Consider the following 11691-nt stretch of genomic DNA (forward strand, 5'->3'; position numbering starts at 1 on the left):
TTGTAGGGTGTCTATCTCAAGCTCATGCAGAATGAACCTGCACTTCTGATGCTTGAGATATTTCTAACGGAAACCCTCAGGGTCAGGGAGTTAGGGTTTCACCAGATGAGTGTTGGACTATCTCGGGAGGTGGTTCTACTATTTCTGCGTGAGATAGTATTCGTGGAACACCTGATAGTCCGATGAATCTCATATGACTTTGGTTTATTCTAGTGCGGAAAGCGCATGCTCCTGCATAACCCCTCGACTAACACCAAGGCTGGTGTCAAGTCTATAATCTCTTCGGGACCTGGGTCATGAGGCTTAACGTAACTACTTTCTCACTTTGATCAAGCATTCATGGCTACGGAGGTTATCCTATGGTTCTCGGTATCCTAGTGTTTACTTCGGAGAATGAAGTCGATCGTCTATAGGGCAACGACGATTTCCTCCATGCAAGAGGGTGGAGGATCCTAGGCACTACTCGTCAGTAACGGGTGGACGAAGTGCCTAAGTAGTGCGAGCATCTGCTGCAACTACTCTTCTGAAGGTTCTGAGTTTCCTCTGTCTAGGTCAAATCTAGTGAGTATTGGGTTCCATTATTTGGAACGTTAATCTCTTCATCCATTCTTCTGAGTGTTTAACATTATCGCCGCTTTCGGATTTCTGGGATATCCGCTGCGATGCTTAATTCGGGGGATTAAGCGTGAATGGATGGTCTTAGTTAATGTCCTTGACTCTTACGACTCGGGTGCCTTTACCCATTGCGGGTGCTAGCTACTAAGCTGGCTAAACTGGGATGTCAACATATTTTGGATTTGTGGTCATCATAGTAGCTCAACCCACTGTGGTTTTCTTGTCTCTGGCTCCTATTCTGCGGACTAGAATGAAGGGTTTTACTATGAGGTTCGTGGTAGAGCTCATACTTGGCTTAACCACTAATACTTGGTGTATGCAAGCCATATATAATTGAGGTCGGCAGGATGTTCAGCTGTACGACTCCACCCCAAACCCACAACCCAACGAGGAACAGGGAGTAGGGAGGAAACACAAACCTTAAATCTTTTTAATCTCAATTATATACCACCTTTATGCATATACTTGGTTATAGTGGTCAGTCCCATGAGTTCTATCCTCTGGGTTCACGAACCTAATGTGCGAGGTGCGAAGGGCCTTTCTGGGGGATCTATGGAGTGTGCTTCGGGTGGCCATTGTCTTCTGGAGTATCTGCAGTGTCTTTCGCTTCGGATTTCCATATGACTAAGAGGGGTCGGTTAACAGCACTTGGTACCCTTCTCTTGGGTACTTCAGAAGGTTTGAGATAAGAGGGACGACTGACGGATCGTATTAAGTTTGATTATTTGTTTTATGTTTAGGTTCGAAAGAACCTTTATTTGCTAGAATGGCTACGGAGAAAGTTCTTTTTACACAGCACTAGCGGTTTACACATGGTTGCATGAAGTCGAACCATGATCGATAGAGTCGTCGAAGTTGGCACGCTTCGACATGATATAAAATGGAGATCGATAGAGTCATGTGCCGAACAGGCACACAAGTTCTAGGCGTCTAAGGTTTCGTCCTATGTATCACTGTCACGGATACTGGGACCGATAGAGTCGACGCGGAACTATAGGGAGTCCTAAGTGTTTCTGAGTAGAGTACCTTTTCATGAATGGATTTTCACGAGGCATTTCTGTTGGATTAATGTCTAAGTCCATAACTATATTTGGTATGTACTTGACCCGACCCGGCATGGTCCATTTGGGTTGCACTTCACCGACACAATTTATATGGATAATCTTTTGAGAATAGTATGTTTATGATTAATATTAATATATTATAAGTTCTAATATATTAATATGGAATCATATTATTTAATTAGTATTGATCAAGAATTAATTTATAATTAATTAAGTGATCAAAAGGAACTAATTAAATATGGACTCTTATATATATGGAATGGGCCAAGTTCATTTAGGTTGGGATAAGCTTTCATGGATAGTCCATGGAGTGTTTAACCCATGGATCCTAGGAAATGAAAGGTCATGGGTATTAGGGTTTAACCCTAATCCTCCATACTATATAAAGATGTCTTTGGTTGGTGAAATTGGCACTAGTGGTGATACACTAAGAGGGCTAGCCGATTTCACTAAGAGAGAACCAAGTATTCATATTCTCTAAAGTCTTCCAAGGTGTCTTGGTGATTTGTGATTCCACTTGAGGCTTCCACACTATTGGGGCTAAGCTCTTAAAGCTTGAAGACATCAAGCTACATCAAAAGGTATGTCTTCTAACTAGTACTTTGTAGATTAAGAACATCATAATATGCTAGTTAGGATTAAAGCCTTGGAAAGTTCTTATTTGCATGTATAATAGAGAAAACATAGATCCAAGGTTTATAGGGTTGCATGTACACCATAGGAGTGTTAGAATGCTCAAAACCCAACAGTGGTATCAGAGCCACGGGTTGTTTTCTGTTATATTGATGCAAATATTTTATTTTCAAAGTTGAAAAAAAAAAGAAAAAAAAACATGAAGTTCGTCAAATTTTAAGATAATTACTTGTTCTTGTGAAAAACTAATTATTTGTAAAATTTGAATAATTTGCTTTATGAGTTGAATTAGGTCAAATTTAATAAAAGATAAAATGATATGATTATTTTATTAGTTTTAAAAGTTTGATCTAAAGAGTTTTATTTTTTGAAACCTCCATAACTTATGGATATGAAAAGGTTTTAAAAAAAATTGATTCAAAGTTTTTATGGAGTTACAAAATTTGGTGTTAATGTTTTAAAGGATTCCATAACTTAAGAATAAGTTATGGATCACCAAAAGTTTTTTGTATTACCTTGTTTTATGAGTGAATTTAGATTAATGAATATATTATGTGATAGTTGGTTTTAATCCAAATTAATCTAAGAATTGATTCTAAAATGTGTTTTTGTAACTTGTCCTCAAGTTATATGAAAAGTCACATTTAAGAATCATAAAACTCATAAAAATTGGCAAAGGTTACAAAAATGAAGAGTCTAGTTCTAATTAAATGGTTTTATGACTCCATAACTTGTCCTCAAGTTATGGAGGACCAAGAGTCTCTTCATTTAATAAACTAAAATAAAATAAAAAAAAGGTGTAACATTAATTAATTCCATAAGTTATAAAATAAAGAAAAGTTAATTCTTTTATTAGTTTAAAGTCTTCCATAACTTGTCCTCAAGTTATGGAACTTGAAGAGTTTTTGGATTAAAACTACTTTAAACACATAAGTTATGGAATTAATTAGTTTTGAATAGTTTCAAAACTTGCCCTCAAGTTTTGGAATTTGTAAAGTTTTCTCTTATGAATACTTTAATTCCAAGTTAGCCCTTAGAATTTGAAGAGTTAAAATTCAACCCTTATACTTTATAATATTATAAGTTAATAATATATATATATATATATATATATATATATATATATATATATATATATGTATAAGAGTAAAGTCAGTCTTACCGCTAGTACGCCTCATTCACGAAGCCGGTCTATAAGGTGGGTATAAGGTTGTTGCCTATAAAATGGCAACTTAATGGGTGTCCACTCTCACCCACCGCTTGCTTGACTGGTGGAGGGTCGTTAGCTGAACGGGTTTGACAGGACTATAATTCTCCCTTCATTAAAAATATTAATGATAAATACTAAGTAACTAAACACATATAAATACCCAATCTTAGTTACTTAGGAAAATGTGAATAAGGTGCTAATCCATGAAATTACACTTTGCACTTTGTTTAAGTCGGTTAGTGGAGCGTGTGTGGTTAACCGGCACACTAACTCGTATTTAACAAGGTAGGCAAAGGGTAACTTAATGTTTATCATAGTATCGGTGGAGCGTGTGTGGTTAACCGGCACATCGATTGAGGGGTAAACACTTAAGGGTACCAAGTAATTTGCATGGTTACTTCACACCTTGTTTTGTGATCCTCGGCATCCCAGTCACAAAACCTGAAGGGCACACTCGAGATTGAAACATGCCTTTGAACAGTTCAATGAATCTCAAAGATCTAGGAGTTTCAAAACGAATTAAAACCTAATAATACATTTCGTTTATCTTGGTGGAAATTGGTGAATCGTCATTCACCTACCTTCAAATATTTTATAGCTTGGATTACGGCATACCTCTTCTAAGTTATAAAATAGTTTGTTGGGTCCTAGCCTTAATATTTCATATTGGGTGTCATATTAAGGACTTTAAATCAACTATCTTGAATATCTCCCAAAAGTTGTCTGGTTTAGGCACCTATGATCTTCCCAAATCTTTTGAAACAAGGTTTCCTAATGAAGATGATTCCCCATGGATATCATACTTCTTTCTCCTCCTCCAACTATTCTCCCTAACCCACAAGTTCTTGAAAAGTTTAAGGTCACTCAAGCCCTATTGGCAAGGCAAGGTCTAGGTGTGATCACATCTTGGAGATGTAGTCACATATTGACAAGCCGGGAGAGTTGGGTGTCAACGTCCTGAGAAAGTTGGTGGTTCAATCACTTTCTAAGTCACATAGTGAGTTCCTTTGGGAAACCTATGAAACAGACTATGACAAGACCCTTAATGATCTTATCTATTTGTTAAGATCAACTTCCAAAATCTTAATGGACATTGACAATGATGACATTGGATATCTAGTAAAGCTCTCTCTTCCCAATGGAAAGGGATCGGCCATAGTCAACTCGGTTGACCAAATGGTAAAGAGAAAAGCTAAGTCTATGATAGTCCCGTGTACCATTATCAAAGGCTCCATATGTTTATATTGCCAAAGGAAGGGGCATTGGTTGCGAAGCTGCCAAAATTTACCTAAGGATGTTAAAGTCAATAAGTTTGACTCTACTTCAGGTAAAGTCCACTATCTAACTCTGTTAAGTTTCTATTCTGAGATTCTTGATACATGATGTTACTGGGTCACATGGTGATGTTTTAAGAATCAAAGAAAAGTGAAGAAACTTAAAGAAAGAATATGCTGAATCTGATAGCGTAGATGGATTTCTATCGCATAGTTTGAAGATCGGATTCTTGAGCTACCTCTTAGGAGTTATGAGATATTGCTTAGGAATAGGTAATAACAAGTTTTCATATGGATTGTAAGGATAAGTTTTCCGCAAAGTTTAAAAATAAAAGAAATTTTTTATTTTATTTATTTTAAAATATCCTTACAATGCCATTTGAGGAAAAATTGTTGCTTATATGATTCCATTAATAGCAAGAGTGGAGATATGAAATTGATTCTTTCATTTGTGGTAATGTCTAAATTTACCAAATAAGGAAAAATTCTCATCACCCAAGTTTCAAGTGGACCGGAACTTGGAATCATGGAAGTTGTATAGCATGATGAATGAGAACTTTCAAGTATTGGAAAATTAAGACTAATTACTTATTCACATGGATGTGTGAGTCAAGTAATGGACTAAGGGATCGAGTACATAGTCTTGTGCACTGGTCAAGTCCACCACAAAAGATCGATAAGATTATTCGTCATAATTTACAAAAGCTCAGTAAATATGATTATACTTACAAGCATAAGTGTAACTCTGAGACATTGGAAAAAGGTTCCAATGTATGACAGAGCGAATAAGAAGAATCAAATTAGGCAGAAGGATAAAAATTTCTCAAATCTAAAAAGATGGGAGAGTACATTCGTATCAGTTTTGTGATCATCTTAATGATTTTGAGACCTTATCACAATTCATCCTCTAAGAGCCTTCTTATAGCTAAGAAGAGGAACTTGAATTGTTGAAGTGGTTAAATCAAGAAGATGATTCATACTTCGTTCCAAAAATAATTCTTAGAGTTATACTCTAAGATTGTAACTTGAGTGACATGTCTTAAAGAAGGTTTAAAACTCTTGTACATTTGAAATTGGTAAGTTGTGATGTTTTGGATAAAACAAAGACCAACTAAGGCCAATTGTGTGAAGTGTTTGTCTTGATTAGAATCCGCACTATCTCTTGGATGTTTGACAAGGGAGTCTTATATGTCAAGAGGACAGTGGGAGTCTTAAAGGTCTTGAAAGTCTCAAGAACTAATCAAGAATAAACCTGAAGCTCTTCACTAGCACACGACTTGAGGTTTATAACCTATCGTGTTGACATATTCTGTGCCCATTCCAGTTAAAGTTGGCTTTGCATATGAGTTCTTAGAGTTCTCAATTTGTTGCACAACTTCTTGGAAGCAATGGCAGGCCCTTGAGCTGCCAGGTGGCAAGAAATTAAGATTGAGTTCAGTCCATATGAGTTTGTATTTGTCATTATCCTTGTCTTGTGTCTATGGTTTTGACAATTTACATGGATAAGAACACATACACCATTAAATCTAAGTGTCATAAGGTTTCTCTCCGATTCATGAAAATGATGGTGAGGAAACACTTTCACTAAGTAGATTTTAGCTAGATAGCAATTGTGATATTTGCATTCTCAAAGTCGTTAGTGGAGCGTGTGTGGTTTACCGGCACACTAACCTGGACTTGTGAGAAGTAGCAAAAAGGTCTAACCATTATGATTACGACATCCCTCTTCATAATTGTTTAGACACACAAGTGTGATATCTAAGGGAAGGTGTATGCTTTTGATTAAGTTTTATCAAAACAATCTAGTATCAGAAATATGAACTTTGGTAAGAAAGTCAGCTGATTTCTGAGTACATGTCAAAGCTAGTGGGAGCATAAGTGTTATGCTAATAATCATCATGTTAGTGGGAGCATGATAATTATGATAAGTATTGCAAGTTAGCAATGTTAATTATAGAAAACAAAAGTTTCAATTGGGAAAGAGTTGTTTTGCTATAATTAAGGGAGAGGAAATTATACTTAATCTCAAATCTATAAGCTTAGATCGTGAGGTTTTAATCATTTAGTCAAGGATATATATATATGAATTTCATGTTGGAATGGCTCAACATAAGGAAATTCTGTATATGGGTCCATTATTTGCGTTCTAAAATTCGATTATGATTACGGCATCCCTTTTCATAATCTGAATTATGAGAACTTGGCAAATAGAAATGGAAATGTTATAGCAAAAGACTGGTTTAGTCTTTATGTGAGACATCATGAATCGTGTCCCATATGCTTCGGATATAGGATCGATTACATGTGCTATATTCATCCATTCTAAAATTTTCCAGATGCCTGGGGCATTAAGAAGGGAAAAGGTTTAGAACTGGATATGACTAAAAGGATTAAACAATTGTCGAGGACAATCTAAGGTTTACCAAAGATTGTTTACTCAAGGAAAATTGGAAGTATAGTGATAATTCTGGAAGGACCATATTGACATAATCTGTAAGGAGGCAACTCTTGTTCAGAAGTGATAGTCAAAATGGAATATGGAAATGTTTCAAAGTTAGAAATTATTCAATCTGTGTAAGATTAAGGAAACTTAATGCAAGAAGGATGTTTCCAAGGAGATGATCTCCTTTGGAATGCTCTGTAATGTTTGTTGTCAAGTCTTTATGACTTTGTACATAATTATTACAAGAGGATCAATGCATATAAGTTTAGAATCTAACAGATTTCAGTAAATGGCATGAATTTGGAATTCTTGCATTTGCGGTAAGGATTTGGGAGTGTGAAAAGAGAATCATTGAAGTTATGTTCAATTGATCTAGTTCACAAAGTAAAGATCATAGACAAACATAGTATGCATACTTGGTGTATGGCATGACTAGTGTTTAAGAAAACATAGTGTACATGCTTGGAGCATGGGACAACTATTGTTTTAAATTCAAGAATAAAGTTGATAGCTGAAACAGTATACAATGAATAATGTGTAATCATATGGTGATAAATAAAAGGTGTTTTATTTATGTTCAAAGAGTTGATACCATATTGGATTCAATTATTATTGTGTTTCATTTTGCATGTTTTGACTTCCCGAATAAACTGGGTTATTCTTCCGGAATGACTAAGTTATTCAAACCATCCACAGTCGGTCATATATTGGAAGTAGATATGAATTAAGACTGTCATGGGTTGGCTTGTAGAGGTGTAAGGTGTTGGACAAAGGGCTACAACACTCATGAGTGCTCATAAGTTCTGAGTATTGGATTCAACCCGCGCTCATTGGAATCACTTCATGGATTTTATCACGAGTGATCATGAGACGATAATATCTTATATTCTTCAAACCTAGAGATATGAGTTGTTATTATGAGTTGATAGTACATTGATTGCACGAAAACGCATATGGTAACTCGGTGCTATAAAACGTGCCTTTGTGTATGATTCAACAAGTAGTAGAACAAGCCATATGAGTCGAAGTTTATCCATTCCTTTTACCTTCGGGATAAAAGCGATATCTGTGGGCCCCTCGATGATTTGATGATGACAAATGGAAGTGCTCGGCCGGGCCAGGACTGATTTGATTTGTTCAATTAGTCAGTCGTCATAAATCGGAAATCGGGAAACAACAAATAGACAGAGAGAATGATTATAATCCATGTCTCAGTCCATATGATATCTAGAATGGAGGAATATATGATCCCTTATCTAATGGACAAGTTCGTTGACAAGATCAGAGTTCGACAGCAGCTTTAAGAGCTACGATTGCCAGTTAGGTTTGAAGTCATACGCAATAATAGTTTTAGACTTATCCAAGTGGGAGACTGTTGGATTAATGTCTAAGTCCATAACTATATTTGGTATGTACTTGACCCGACCCGGCATGGTCCATTTGGGTTGCACTTCACCGACACAATTTATATGGATAATCTTTTGAGAATAGTATGTTTATGATTAATATTAATATATTATAAGTTCTAATATATTAATATGGAATCATATTATTTAATTAGTATTGATCAAGAATTAATTTATAATTAATTAAGTGATCAAAATGAACTAATTAAATATGGACTCTTATATATATGGAATGGGCCAAGTTCATTTAGGTTGGGCTAAGCTTTCATGGATAGTCCATGGAGTGTTTAACCCATGGATCCTAGGAAATGAAAGGTCATGGGTATTAGGGTTTAACCCTAATCCTCCATACTATATAAAGATGTCTTTGGTTGCTGAAATTAGCACTAGTGGTGATACACTAAGAGGGCTAGCCGATTTCACTAAGAGAGAACCAAGTATTCATATTCTCTAAAGTCTTCCAAGGTGTCTTGGTGATTTGTGATTCCACTTGAGGCTTCCACACTATTGGGGCTAAGCTCTTAAAGCTTGAAGACATCAAGCTACATCAAAAGGTATGTCTTCTAACTAGTACTTTGTAGATTAAGAACATCATAATATGCTAGTTAGGATTAAAGCCTTGGAAAGTTCTTATTTGCATGTATAATAGAGAAAACATAGATCCAAGGTTTATAGGGTTGCATGTACACCATAGGAGTGTTAGAATGCTCAAAACCCAACAATTTCTATAATCGCTTAACATATACTAGTCATGTATAATTAAGGTGGGGAGGACTGTCGACTGAGCGACTCCGCCCTTAATCCACAACCAAACGAGGAACAGGAAATGAGGCGGCATTCACTCACTCTAGGTCTATCCATCTTAACTATACATGGCCGTAACACATATGTTTAGCCATTATAGTTTTACCTGATGGATTTTAAATTTTATAACAGTGCTGTGACTTTCGCCTTACTAGGAAAAATTTTACATTTGAATTAGTCTTTTAATGTTTTTAGTTAGTTATCTGAGATTGAAGGGCGTACCAAAAATCTACCGGGTTACTTGATGCTTTTCCCTAAGCAGTAGATTCAGACTCCTCCTGTGTCTTTTTCGTTTCCTACGGTTGGGCAGTCCCTTTTGAAGTGTCCAATCTCACCACATAGTCGGCAAACTGGATTGGCCGTCACCTTCGTGATTGATGCAATACGCTCCACCGAAGTTCTGCATACACGGGCAGTATGCCCCTTCATGTTGCACCTAGCACATAAGAGTTCCCGACAGACACCATGATGATGGTAACTGCACTTGCTGCAGTGGGGAAGGTTTCCTAGGTACGGTCTTCTTGAAGTTGGGAGGGAAGGATTGACAGGGGTTGCCTCAGCTTGTTTCCCTTCGGAAGGTCCTTGAGCCGAGGTACCTCCCTCCTCGATCTTGAGTTTTCTCTTTAGTGGGTTCGGTTGAGGTTCTTGGGTGGCTGGGTATACGGGAGTCGATTGTTGCTGTCCATTGTTAGGAATGGAATCCCCAATAGGGCCCTTGCTAACATTGGCGTTGTTAGCATTCAGGTGAGCCATGACAACTGCTACGACTGCCGAGACTGCAGCTTGGAACGTAGCCTCATCGAACAAGAGAGAAGGTTTCTTGCTTGCGGACTGGTTACACTTTTTTGGAGGCATGGTTTTCCTACACGGAAAGGAATACAAGGTAATGAGAGACGATGGCTAACCCTGGACATTTCTGTCCTGACTGTATTAGCCATAGATTTTTCCCGTGCCTCGGGTACTGGTTGTCTGAGTGTCGACCTACATCCCTATGATGTAGTCCTGGTAATCATGGTAGGAGTATGAGTATCGAAAAAAGGCCATAAGATGGGAATCGTTCTTACTACGTTACCTTTATACTGGGAAAGGTTTCACTCTCCGACCTGGAGAGATTTGAGAACAGTTCGGAACGAAGACTGTGGTAAGAAAGGCTCATGAAGGCTTATGGCTAAATACCCTCAATAGAGGTGCGGGGATATGCTCTAATCATGTTACTGGCAACGGGAAATGGCGATTTACCTAACACATAGCGTGAGTAGTGTAACCACTAACTCACTAAATTGTATTATTTTATGGGTGTATTAGCATGACGAATACGAGGAAAAGACAATTCTCGGGTTCCATGTACTGGCTCCCTCTGTCTGCCTCGTATCTTTGACAGCTATCGGCGTTGGTTTCCTTCGAGTAGTTACCTAGGGTTCTCTCCTCGTATGGACATATTGAATCTCTACTCCGCCTTGCTTCCGGATTCCGACTATGGGTGTCATCACCTCATAATGGGTGACTGGGAATCTCGGAAGTTTAGGCAAACTCCTCACCGATGTCCCTAAAAAGATATAGTCACTTGGTGATTTCAATAGTCTCGTCCCAGTTCATTTATTTCCGAACTGGAAATCTTCTCAATGAACTTCCTTTGGGTCTGAATCAACTCTTCTGCCGAGTGCTGAAGTGGATAGGGCTTTCTATAGGGTTCGTGCGAGAATGGAAATGTCTAAAGAATCCTAAGAGATTATTAACATTTCACTAGGTGATCCATATCGAGTCCTGCTACGATTACACAGGGTATACAAGTCATATATAACGTAGATTCGATAGGCCTTCGAATATGTGATACTACTCTAGGTCCACATCCAAACAAGGAAAAGGAAGTAGGGGGAAACCACACATTCTTAGCCTATGGGATCCTTATCATATATAACCTTGGGAGTATACTCTCTGTAATTGTAGGTATATCAATAAGGATCTTTTTAGTTCTTCACACAAGGTTGTTTATGGATCCTAAAATACCCCTATGGTATTTTAATGTTCTTGTTTGTTTCTTATCTTCTGAATATGATTCTGGAATTAATGGGAGTCTTTTAGTGTTCCAAAATACTCCTATAGTATTTTGACTTTATGTTTGGCTCTAGCATTCCTAGTTGGTAAGTTTCAGACCTGTTGCACACCACTATCACTCCCAAGCACATGTTCATCGCATCTCGAATAAATGTAGTTGATCAGGTTACATTTATTCCAACTTTCG

This window comes from Lactuca serriola, chromosome 2 (assembly GCF_051521515.1).
Source record: "Lactuca serriola cultivar US96UC23 chromosome 2, Lser_US96UC23_V15, whole genome shotgun sequence".
In the NCBI taxonomy this organism is placed as follows: domain Eukaryota; kingdom Viridiplantae; phylum Streptophyta; class Magnoliopsida; order Asterales; family Asteraceae; genus Lactuca; species Lactuca serriola.